Consider the following 12,907-nt stretch of genomic DNA (forward strand, 5'->3'; position numbering starts at 1 on the left):
TGGGAAAGATGCTGGAGTCAATTATAAAAGATGTAATAGCAACGCATTTGGAAAGTGGTGACAGGATTGGTCCAAGTCAACATGGATTTATGAAAGGGAAATCATGCTTGACTAATCTTCTGGAATTTTTTGAGGATGTGACAAGTAAAATGGATGAAGGGGTGCCAGTGGATGTAGTGTATCTAGACTTTCAGAAAGCCTTTGAGAAAGTCCCACAGGGGATTAGTGGGCAAAATTAGAGCACATGGTATTGGGGGTAGGGTAGTGCCATGGATAGAGAATTGGTTGGCAGAGAAGAAACAAAGAGTAGGGATTAACGGGTCCCTGTCAGAATGGCAGGTAGTGGCGAGTGGAGTGCCGCAAGGCTCAGTGCTGGGGCCGCAACTATTTACAATATATATTAATGATTTAGAAGATGGGATTAAAAGTAACATGAGCAAATTTGCAGATGACACAAAGCTGGGTGGCAGTGTGAACTGAGAATAGGATGCTAAGAGGTTGAAGGGTGACTTAGACAGGTTGATTGAGTGGGCAGATGCGTGGCAGATGCAGTATAATGTAGATAAATGTGAGGTTCTCCACTTTGGCGGCAAAAACAAGGAGGCAGATTATTATCTCAATGGAGAGAGGGTCACAGTCTGAAGAAGGGTCTCAACCCAAAACGTCGCCTATTCCTTCGGTCCATAGATGCTGCCTCACCCGCTGAGTTTCTCCAGCATTTTTGACTACCATTATCTCAATGGGGTCCAATTAGCAAAAAGGGAAGTTCAACGAGACCTGGGTGTCCTTGTACACCAGTCACTGAAAGTAAACATGTGGGTGCAGCAGGCAGTGAAGAAAGCTAATGGCATGTTGGCCTTCATAACGAGAGGATTTGGGTATAGGAGTAAAGAGGTCCTTCTGCAGTTGTACAGGGCCCTGGTGAGACCATATGTGGAGTATTGTGTGCATTTTTGGTCTCCTAATTTGAGGAGGGACATCCTTGCTATTGAGGGAGTGCAGCGTAGGTTCACGAGGTTAATTCCCGGGATGGCGGGACTGTCATATGAGGAATGATTGGAAAGACTGGGCTTGTATTCACTGGAATTTAGAAAGATGAGAGGGGATCTTATAGAAACATATTAAAAATTATAAAACGATTGGACACTCTAGATGTAGGAAAAATGTTCCCAATGTTGGGAGAGTCCAGAACCAGGGGCCGCAGTCTAAGAATAAAGTGGAGGCCATTTAAAACTGAGATGAGGAAAAACTTCTTCATCCAGAGAGGTGTGAATTTGTGGAATTCTCTGCCACAGAGGGCAGTGGAGGCCAAATCACTGGTTGAATTTAAAAGAGAGTTAGATAGAGCTCTAGGGGCTAGTGGAGTCAAGGGATATGGGGGAAGGCAGGCACGGGTTACTGATTGTGGATGATCAGCCATGATCACAATGAATATGGTGCTGGCTCGAAGGGCCGAATGGCCTCCTCCTGCACCTATTTTCTATGTTTCTGTTTTTACAGTGCCCTCCATAATGTTTGGGACAAAGACTCGTCATTTATTTATTTGCCTCTGTACTCCACAATTTGAGATTTGTAATAGAAAAAATCACATGTGGTTAAAGTTCACAGTCAGATTTTAATAAAGGCGATTTTTATACATTTTGGTTTCACCATGTAGAAATTACAGCAGTAATTTAATTTAATTTACAAATTACAAATTACCCCCCCCCCCCCATTTCAGGGCACCATAATGTTTGGGACACAGCAATGTAGTGTAAATGAAAGTAGTCATGTTTAGTGTTTTGTTGCATGTCCTTTGCGTGCAATGACAGTGTGCGATTCATGGATATCACCAGTTGCTGGGTGTCTTCTCTGGTGATGCTGTAATTTTTACATAGTGAAACCAAAATGTATAAAAATGGCCTGTATTAAAATCTGACAATGTGCACTTTAGCCACATGTGATTTTTTTTCTATTACAAATCTCAAATTGTAAAGTACAGTCAAATAAATAAATGATGGGTCTTTGTCCCAAACATTATGGAGGGCACTGTATGTTTCTATGATTGAATGTTGGTGTAGACTTGATGGGCCAAATGGCCTAATTGTGCTCCTATCACTTATGCCCTTCTGATCTTATGATATAATTGGTTCCTTATCGATCTTTCATTATGCATATGAACATTTAATTGTTCTTTGTGCCTGCTCATGCTTTTACTTTCCTTCTCCCCTGACTCTCACTCTAAAGAAGGGTCTCGACCCGAAACGCACCTATTCCTTTTCTCCAGAGATGCTGCCTGTCCCGTTACTCCAGCACTTTGTGTCTATTTACACAACTCACATCCAGTTTTGTGCAAGAGTTTTGCAAGTGCCAGATCATTATTTCTCAAAATAGCATTAGTTTAGCTGAAGAACTTCAGAATGTATGAATCAGTAAGTTAGTCAATGTGTTATCATCAGATGCAACACTGTAGACCCAGAAATATCATTAGGATATTTTTAAAATTATAAGTTGTCAAACTTGACAGGTTGCAAAGGAAAAGTATATTTGGAGAGATCATGTCTTTACAGAGACTTATTTAACATTGGGAAATAAGAGAGTGTTGAACGCAACTTGGCATGACACAATAGTTTCCTCAATAAGGTATTTCGTCAAGCTTGACAAACTCAGTTTGCTATTGGAATGATGATGTTAAGCTGGAGACAGTGCAGACAAGATGGTGCAGCGGTAGAGTTGCTGCCTTACAGCGCCAGAGACCCTGGTTCAATCCTGACCACGGCTGCTGTATGTACGGAGTTTGTGCGTTCTCCCCGTGACCTGCGTGGGTTTTCTCCAGGTGCTCCGGTTTCCTCCCAAATTCCAAAGATGTACAGGTTTGTAGGTTCATTGGCATTGGTATATTATGCAAAGGATAGTGTAATGCCCCTGTCCCACTTAGGAAACCTGATCGGAAACCTCTGGAGACTTTGTGCCCCACCCAAGGTTTCCGTGCGGTTCCCGGAGGTTGCAGGTGGTTGCCGGAGGTTGCAGGTAGTGGAAGCAGGTAGGGAGACTGACAAAAACCTCCGGGAACTGCACGGAAACCTTGGGTGGGGCGCAAAGTCTCCAGAGGTTTCCGTTCAGGTTTCCTAAGTGGGACAGGGGCATTAGAGTGCAGGGATCGCTGGTCAGCGCGGACTCGGTGGGTCGAAGGGCCTGCTTCCACGCTGCATCTCTAAACTAAACTAAATTGAACCAAACTAAACTAAGATTTACGAGGATGTTGCCGGGACACGAGGGCCTGAGCTACAGGGAGAGGTTGGGCAGGCTCAGAATCGATTCCTTGGAGCGCAGGAGGATGAGGGATAATCTTTATCTTACACTAACATTATACCCTTCATCCTGTGTCTGTACACTGTGGATGGCTTGATTGTAGTCATGTATAGTCTTTCCGCTGACTGGATAGCACATAGAAATTAGGTGCAGGAGTAGGCCATTCGGCCCTTCGAGCCTGCACCGCCATTCAATATGACCACGGCTCGCAACAAAATAAAAGCTTTCCATTATACTTTGGTGCACGTGACAATAATAAACTAAACTAAAACTAGAAGGGGATAGATAGATAGATAGATAGATAGATAGATAGATAGATAGATAGATAGATAGATAGATAGATAGATAGATAGATAGATAGATAGATAGATAGATAGATAGATAGATAGATAGATAGATAGATAGATAGATAGATAGATAGATAGATAGATAGAGCAAATACAGTCTTTCCTCCCTTTGAGTCTCCCTTTCATCTGGTATTTTGTTGGTTCACATGCTTGGTCAATGGTCTTTTATCGTTAATGTTTTATTATTATTAATGTTTTGTGTTTTCTGAGTCATTCGTAACTGTCACTGTAAGTCATGTTGTTACTTGTGGGCGCAGCACCAAGGCAAATTCCTTGTATGTGAATACTTGGCCAATAAACTTACTTACTTACTTACTTTCACCCAAGTTAGGGGAATTAAGAATCAGAGGAAGGTACATCAAAATGCTGGAGAAACTCAGCGGGTGCAGCAGCATCTATGGAGCGAAGGAAATAGGCAACGTTTCGGGCTGAAACCCTTCCTCAGACATAGGTTTTACGGTGAGAGGGTAAAAAATGTAATAGGAACCTAAACCAAATGGCCGGCTCCTGTACCTATTGTCTAAAGGGCAATGTGTTTAACACAGAGGGTGGTGGGTGTATGGAACCAGCTCCCAGAGGAGGTATGTACTATGAAGGGCCTGTCCCACTAGGTGATTTTATTCAGCCACTGCCGGTGACTACGACCATGGAATTCACCGACGTCAGCACCAGCGACAACCTACGTCATCCTGGCGACAACAACGACAGCGCCCGCGTCGGGAGAAGACGTACGATAAGCTCACGGTCACCGACTGTCGCTGGAAAGTTTTGAACTTTTCAAAACCCGGCGGCGACCAGAAAGACGCTACAATTCTTTGGGCGACTGAGGAGACGACTCACGACCGTACAGGCGACACCCTGGCAAACATGTGGTGGCAGCCTAGTCTCCTGTAGTCGTCTAAATAATTGCCTAAGTGGGACAGGCCCTTACGTTCATAAGTTCTAGGAGCAGAATTAGACCGTTCGGCCCATCAAGTCTACTCTGCCATTTAATCATGGCTGATCTATCTTTCCCTCTCAACCCCATTCCAGTGCCTACTCCCCATACACCTTGACACTCTTACTGATCAAGAACCTGTCAATCTCCACCTTAAAATTATCAATTGACTTGGCCACCACAGCCATCTGTGGCAATTAATTCCATATGTAACATTAATATTTGAGTATCAAAGGTCATGTTGGAGTTATATAAGGCTTTGGTGAGACTGCATTTAGAGTATTGTGTTCAGTTCTGGGCACTATGTTATAGAAACATAGAAACATAGAAATTAGGTGCAGGAGTAGGCCATTCGGCCCTTCGAGCCTGCACCGCCATTCAATATGATCATGGCTGATCATCCAACTCAGTATCCCGTACCTGCCTTCTCTCCATACCCCCTGATCCCCTTAGCCACAAGGGCCACATCTAACTCCCTCTTAAATATAGCCAATGAACTAGCCTCGACTACCCTCTGTGGCAGAGAGTTCCAGAGATTCACCACTCTCTGTGTCAAAAATGTTCTTCTCATCTCGGTCCCAAAAGATTTCCCTCTTATCATTAAACTGCGACCCCTTGTTCTGGACTTCCCCAACATCGGGAATAATCTTCCTGCATCTAGCCTGTCCAACTCCTTAAGAATTTTGTAAGTTTCTATAAGATCCCCCCTCAATCTCCTAAATTCTAGAGAGTATAAACCAAGTCTATCCAGTCTTTCTTCATAAGACAGTCCTGACATCCCAGGAATCAGTCTGGGAAGATGTGGTCAAGCTGGAAAGAGTACAGGGAAAATTTCCGAGTATGTTGCCAGGACTCGAGGGTGTGAGCTACTGGGAGAGGTTGAGTCGGCTGGGACTCTATTCCTTGGAGCGCAGGAGGATGTGATTTATAGATACGTATAAAATAATGAGAGGAATAGATCGGGTAGATGCACAGATTCTCTTGCCAAGAGTAGATGAATCGAGGACCAGAGGCCTGGGTTAAAGTGAAGGGGAAAAGATTTAATAGGAATTTGAGGGGTAATTTTTTCACACAAAGGGTGATGGGTGTATGGAACAAGCTGCCAGAGGAGGTGGTTGAGGCTGGGACTATCCCAACGTTTAAGAAACCGTTAGACTGGTACATGGATAGGACAGTTTTGGAAGGATATGTGCCAAACGCAGGCAGGTGGGACTAGTGTAGCTGGGACATTGTTGGCCGGTGTAGGCAAGATGGGCCGAAGGGCCTGTTTCCGCTCTGTGTCACTCTACGACTCTATTCCGCAAACAACAATTAAAAGATATTCGCACAGGTACATGGATAGGACAGGTTTAGAAGGATTTGGGTCACTTGCGGGCAGGTGGGACTAGTGTAGATGGGGCATCTTATCATAGAAACATAGAAAATAGGTGCAGGAGGAGGCCATTCGGCCCTTCGAGCCAGCACCGCCATTCATTGTGATCGTGGCTGATCGTCCCCTATCAATTACCCGTGCCTGCCTTCTCCCCATATCCCTTGATTCCACTAGCCCCTAGAGCTCTATCTAACTCTCTCTTAAATCCATCCAATGACTTGGCCTCCACTGCCCTCTGTGGCAGGGAATTCCATAAATTCACAACTCTCAGGGTGAAAAAGTTTTTTCTCACCTCAGTCTTAAATGGCCTCCCCTTTATTCTAAGACTGTGGCCCCTGGTTCTGGACTCACCCAACATTGGGAACATCTTGTCATGCTTGGCTAAAGGGCCTGTTTCAATACTGTGTGACATTATTCCCTTGATCTACAGAAGAGATTGGTGATATCTGTGTGTGTGTTATTTTCTTTCTACCCCATGCAGAACTGTGCTGGAGCCTCCAAGCAGCAGGAATCAGGGGGATAATGTGGGAGAAAGCTCCACGGAAGGCCAGCGTAAGGTCAATAGACAATAGGTTTAGGAGTAGGCCATTCGGCCCTTCGAGCCAGCACCGCCATCCAATGTGATCATGGCTGATCATCCCCAATCAGTACCCCGTTCCTGCCTTCTCCCCATATCCCCTGACTCCGCTATCCTTAAGAGCCCTATTTAGCTCTCTCTTGAAAGTATCCAGAGAACCGGCCTCCACCGCCCTCTGAGGCAGAGAATTCCACAGACTCTCCACTCTCTGTGTGAAAAAGTGTTTCCTTATCTCCGTTCTAAATGGCTTACCCCTTATTCTTCAGATTCAGATTCAGATTCAATTTTAATTGTCATTGTCAGTGTACAGTACAGAGACAACGAAATGAATTCTTAAACTGTGGCCCCTGGTTCTGGACTCCCCCAACATCGGGAACATGTTTCCTGCTTCTAGCGTGTCCAAGCCCTTAATAATCTTATATGTTTCAAATCAATAACGTTATAACGGGGTACTGATTGTGGATGATCAGCCATGATCACATTGAATGGCGGTGCTGGCTCGAAGGGCCGAATGGCCTCTTCCTGCACCTATTGTCTATTGTCTATAGTCTATTACTATCCAACAACATCGTACACGGTGATATGGAATGGCCTGCAATGTCGATGTGATGTTGCAACAAATGAGATGAAAGGCAACTCCAAGGGGATATAAAACTCTGCATCTTTTTATTTTCCTTTGTCCAGGTTGTTTACCAGTGACATATACGCAGCCTGTGGGAATACAGGCAGCTTCACTGTCACCAGTCCCATCTGCTGGCATACTGATGAGGCCTGGGAATCAAAGTCACACACGTCTAATGATGTGGAGGTTGCTAGATGCAGCACTTGGCTTCAGCTCTTCCTGCTACAAGCTGTGTTCAGTTGCAGTAAATATGTAACCCCTGAATGCCTGTGATAAAGATCAACTGTAAGGGCAGCACAATGGCACAGATAAATGTCCCTGGTGGGTAGGTCAGTGTAATAGGGCCTGTCCCACTGTACGAGCTCATTCAAGAGTTCTCCCGAGTTTCCCCTGATTCCAACTCGGAGATTTACGGTAATGGCCGCTTGTGGGTACTCGGGGCTCTCGTGGACAATTTTCAACATGTTGAAAAATCTTCACGAGTCTTCACGAGCTTACCGTGTTTCCCGAGTACCTGCCGTTAGCGTAACGAGCCACTGAGAGACGACCCCAAGCTCCGACGTACCCGCTACGTACATTCTACTTGCTTACCACAAGTTTGATTTTTTTTTAAACTGGGGAGAACTCTTGAATGAACTCATACAGTGGGACAGGGCCTTTAGCGTACGGGGATCGCTGGTCGGCACGGTCTCGGTGAGCCGAGGGCCCTGTTTCCGCGCTGTATCTCCAAAGTCAAAAGCAGCTCCTTTGCACCGCGGATTCAATCCTGACTACGGGCGCTGTCTGCCTGTGTGGGGTTTGCACGTTCTCCCTGTGTGACCGCGTGGTCAAAGGCGTGCGGGTTGGTAGGTTCATCGGCCCCCTAGTGTGAAGGAGTGGGCGATGGCTGGCGTGGGCTTGATGGGCCGAAGGCCCTGTTTCCATGCTGTATCTCTAAACATTGTAATAGTGACAAGAGCAGAAATGGGTTCGCTGAGAAGGTTTTGAATATTTGGAATTGCTCAGCATGCCATTGGCATTCGGTGATAGATTGCATGCCCGATGGACATGGATGCACCTTTAGACATTGATGAAAGCTGGACATTTAGCGAATAGATGCAGAAGTGGACTGAACTGCAGATGTGACATGACCTTAGACACAAAAAGCTGGAGTAACTCAGCGGGACGGGCAGAGTCTATGGGGAGACTGAATGGGAGGGGTTTCGGGTCGAGACCCTTCTTCAGAACACAAAACATCATCCATTGGACATTCTTGCTATTGAGAGAGTGCAGCGTAGGTTCACAAGGTTAATTCCCGGGATGGCGGGACTGTCATATGCCGAGAGAATGGAGCAGCTGGGTATACTCCGGAGTTTAGAAAGATGAGAGGGGATCTTATTGAAACATATAAGATTATTAAGGGTTTGGACACGCTAGAGGCAGGAAACGTGTTCCCGATGTTGGGGGAGTCCAGAACCAGGGGCCACAGTTTAAGAATAAGGAGTAAGCCATTTAGAACGGGGATGAGGAAACACTTTTTCACACAGAGAGTTGTGAGTGTCGAATTCTCTGCCTAAGAGGCCGGTGGAGGCCGGTTTTCTGGATACTTTCAAGAGAGAGCTAGATAGGGCTCTTAAAGATAGTGGAGTCAGGGGATACGGGGAGAAGGCAGGAACGAGGTACTGATTGGGGATGATCAGCCATGATCACATTGAATGGCGGTGCTGGCTCGAAGGGCTGAATGGCCTACTCCTAAACCTATTGTCTATTGTCTATTATCTATGGTGATATGCAGCGGGACTGAAGGGGTTTACACATATCTGCTCCACTGGCCCTACCGGCAACAGAAGATGACATTGCTTTGACACCAGAAATACTGAACTGCAGATGTGAAATGACCTTAGATACAAAAAGCTGGAGTAACTCAGCGGGACGGGCAGCGTCTATGGGGAGACTGAATGGGAGGCGTTTCGGCGGCGCCCTGTCAGCAGCGTGTCCGTTTTTTTCAACTCTTTTTGTTTTTTTAGTATGTTTTAAAGTATGTATTTTGTGTTTCTTTGTGTGTTTTTGTGTTGGGGGGGGGGTGGTGTGGGTGTGGGGGGGGTGTGTGTGGGTGGGGGGGGTGTGTGTGTGGGGTGTGTGTGGGGGGTGTGTGTGGGGGTGTGGGTGTGTGTGGGGGGGGTGTGTGTGGGGGTGTGTGTGTGGGGGTGTGTGTGGGGGGGTGAGTGGGAAACCGTCTCGGTCGCTTCCTCCATGGAGAGGAGACTTTTTTCCAGGTCGCCCCCCCCCCCGTGGCCTAACAGCAAGGATCGGCGCGGCCTTTCCCGGAGACGCGCTCGGGGCTTCAGCGGCGGGCGCAGCGTGGACTCTCGTTGTGGAGCGGGCGAGCCCTCGCTGGGGCTCGGTGGAGGGGAGCGTTCCGTTTCACTGGCCCGGGGCAGTCGGCAGCCTGAAGCCGCGGTCTGCAGAGCTCCAGCTGGCGCGGCGTCTACAGCCCGGGATCCCTCGTGGGGGACCCGGGGGAAGAAGGAGCTTCCACCACCGGCACGCGGCCAACTTCTACCGCGGACCAGACGTGGACTTAACATCACCCCTGGAGGGGAGTTTCTGCCGCTGGGCCCTGCAGTCTACGGTGCTTCTGGCTGCGGCGGGGACTTTAAATCTCCACCGCCGGCCTGCGGCCTACACCAACCTAAAGCCGCGGTCTCCGGTGAGGAAGAGCCGACTCTGGACTGACTCTGGACTCTGGTCCTGTCCACGGGGGGAAATGGAAGAGGAGTGGCCACATTTTGTGCCTTCCACCGCAGTGATGAATGCTGTGATGGATGTTTGTGTTAATTTTTTTAATTGTGTATTGTGTGTTCTTTCTCATTGTACCGCTGCTGACAAATTCATTTCACTTGCACTTTATGTGCAATGTGACAAATAAAACTGATTGTATTGTATTGTATTGTAGCACCAGGATGCCCAGAAATATGTTGCTATTCCCGCAAACATTCCCTGCCGGAGATAAGCAGGACCCTGCCCCTCACAGTTTCCTGGTGTCAAGGGAAAACCAAAGGTTGAAAGCTGGATAAATGCATGGGGAGTAATGGAACAGAGGGATAAGCAAATGTGGTTTAGACAAAGAGGCACCAACGTCTACAGATGAATCGTAGAAAGCATTTTATCGCGATGCATCACAGCTCGGTTTGGGAACAGCTCCGTCCAAGACCCGCAAGAAATTGCAACGAATTGTGGACGCAGCCCAGACCATCGCACAAACCAACCTCCCTTCCACCGACTCCATCTACACCTCACGCTGCCTCGGCAAGGCCAGCAGCATCATCAACGACCAGTCTCACCCTGGCCACTCCCTCTTCCCCCCTCTCCCATCGGGCAGGAGGTACAGAAGTGTGAAAACAAACGCACACCTCCAGATCCAGGGACAGAGAAAACAGGGAAGTATTTATAATTTTTACTGAAGCCAATTAACCAACAAACCTGCGGGTCTTTGGAGTGTGGGGGGAAACCGGAGCACCCAGAGAAAACCCACGCAGTCCCAGGGAGAACGTACAAACTGCATACAGACAGCACCCGTCGTCGGGATCGAACCCGTGTCTCTGGCACAGTGAGGCAGCAAATCTACCGCTGCACCATCGTGCTGCCCTAAAGTACTTGGCAAAATGGCCGCCTGGTCTATGCTTGGTTTCGCCGATGTATTGGAGGCCACATTAATACCGGCTACAACAGCCAGAATATGCCGCTGGGCATGATATAACATGGATTCTCTGATCTTGGAACACCATGCCATTCCCTTATTACAGCACTGCACATTCTACATAACACCATGAAACACAGGTGCATACAGTTCATTGGCTATATTTAAGTTAGATGTGGCCCTTGTGGCTAAAGGGATCAGGGGTATGGAGAGAAGGCAGGTACAGGATACTGAGTTGGATGATCAGCCATGATCATATTGAATGGCAGTGCAGGCTCGAAGGGCCGAATGGCCTACTCCTGCACCTAGTTTCTATGTTTCAATATTGATTAGAGAAATAGTGGAAATACACTGTTTGAAGGATGTCCAGTGAACAACAATGTCTCCATCGAATCTTCAAGGAGGAATCATTTTATTGGGCTGTGTATCAGAGGGCATCAAAACATGTAACTCCCACATCTCAAAGAGTTGCAGCTTGTAGCCATTGTGGTGTAAGTGTCTGAACATTTCCTCACATAGACACAGAGTGCTGGAGTAGCTCAGCGGGTCAGGCAGCATCTGTGGAGAAGAAATGGGCGACGTTTCGAGTCGAGATCTTTCTTCAGACTGAGAGCTCGAGGAAAAATGTAATTCACGTTTTGTTTTTTTTAATTTAAAATTTGTTTACAGAATAATTTTGTATCAAAAAAATAATGTGACAGTGGTCTTGTTCAAATATCCCGTCACTATTTCCTCCCTAATTTTGCACCCTCTGTGTATAATGGGAAATAGATTTAATTCTGCAGTAACTCAAGAATTTTTAAATACATTCCAACAGAACTCAGAAATGTTTTTATTTAATGTTGCAAATGGTCACCAGTCAGGAAACATATTTATACCGAAGGTAGACACTAAATGCTGGAGTAACTCAGCGGGACAGGCAGCGTCTCTGGAGAGAAGGAATGGGTGACGTTTTGGGTCGAGACCCTTCTTCAGACCCAAAGGGGATAATGTTGTCAAATTCCTGGGATGGCGGGACTGTCATAAGTTGAGAGAATGGAGCGGCTGGGCTTGTATACTCTGGAATTTAGAAGGATGATAGGGGATCACAATGAAACATATAAGATTATTAAGGGCTTGGACACACTAGAGGCAGGAAACATGTTCCCGATGTTGGGGGAGTCCAGAACCAGGGGCCACAATTTAAGAATAAGGGGTAAGCCATTTAGAACGGAGATGAGGAAACACTTTTTCACACAGAGTGTTGTGAGTCTGTGGAATTCTCTGCCCCAGAGGGCGGTGGAGGCAGGTTCTCTGGATACTTTCAAGAGAGAGCTGGATAGGGCTCTTAAAGATAGCGGAGTCAGGGGATATGGGGAGAAGGCAGGAACGGGGTAGTGATTGGGGATGATCAGCCATGATTACATTGAATGGCGGTGCTGGCTCGAAGGGCCGAATGGCCTACTCCTGCACCTATTGTCTATTGTCGACTTCCCCGTGGTGAGCCCTGTCAACTGACCTTAGTCAGGCCAATGACAACAAACAGACAGCAGCAGGAATAGTGCAGCCTCTGTCACAGCAACTTGCAGCCCTAATGCAGCCTCTGTCACCGCAGCTTGCAGCCCTAATGCAGCCTCTGTTGCTGCAGCTTGCAGCCCTAATGCAGCCTGTCACCGCAGCTTGCAGCCCTAATGCAACCTCTGTCACCGCAACTTGCAGCCCTAATGCAGCCTCTGTCACCGCAGCTTGCAGCCCTAATGCAGCCTCTGTCGCTGCAACTTGCAGCCCTAATGCAGCCTCTGTCACCGCAGCTTGCAGCCCTAATGCAGCCTCTGTCACCGCAACTTGCAGCCCTAATGCAGCCTCTGTCACCGCAGCTTGCAGCCCTAATGCAGCCTCTGTCACCGCAACTTGCAGCCCTAATGCAGCCTCTGTCACCGCAGCTTGCAGCCCTAATGCAGCCTCTGTCGCTGCAACTTGCAGCCCTAATGCAGCCTCTGTCACCGCAGCTTGCAGCCCTAATGCAACCTCAGTCGCTGCGGTTTGGCGCCAACCTGGAGCATGCCCATTTTTAGGGCGGGCACCTGCGGACATCAAGCCGGA

At 47.4% G+C, this 12,907-nt stretch overlaps 1 protein-coding gene across 2 annotated transcripts in view; it reads right to left on the reverse strand.

The window, feature by feature from the left end:
• The window catches only part of plek (pleckstrin), a 198,585-nt gene that overhangs the window by 148,199 nt on the left and 37,479 nt on the right, over positions 1-12,907 (reverse strand). The window lies entirely within an intron of this gene.

Source organism: Leucoraja erinacea, unplaced genomic scaffold (genome assembly GCF_028641065.1).
Source record: "Leucoraja erinacea ecotype New England unplaced genomic scaffold, Leri_hhj_1 Leri_121S, whole genome shotgun sequence".
Classification (NCBI taxonomy): domain Eukaryota; kingdom Metazoa; phylum Chordata; class Chondrichthyes; order Rajiformes; family Rajidae; genus Leucoraja; species Leucoraja erinaceus.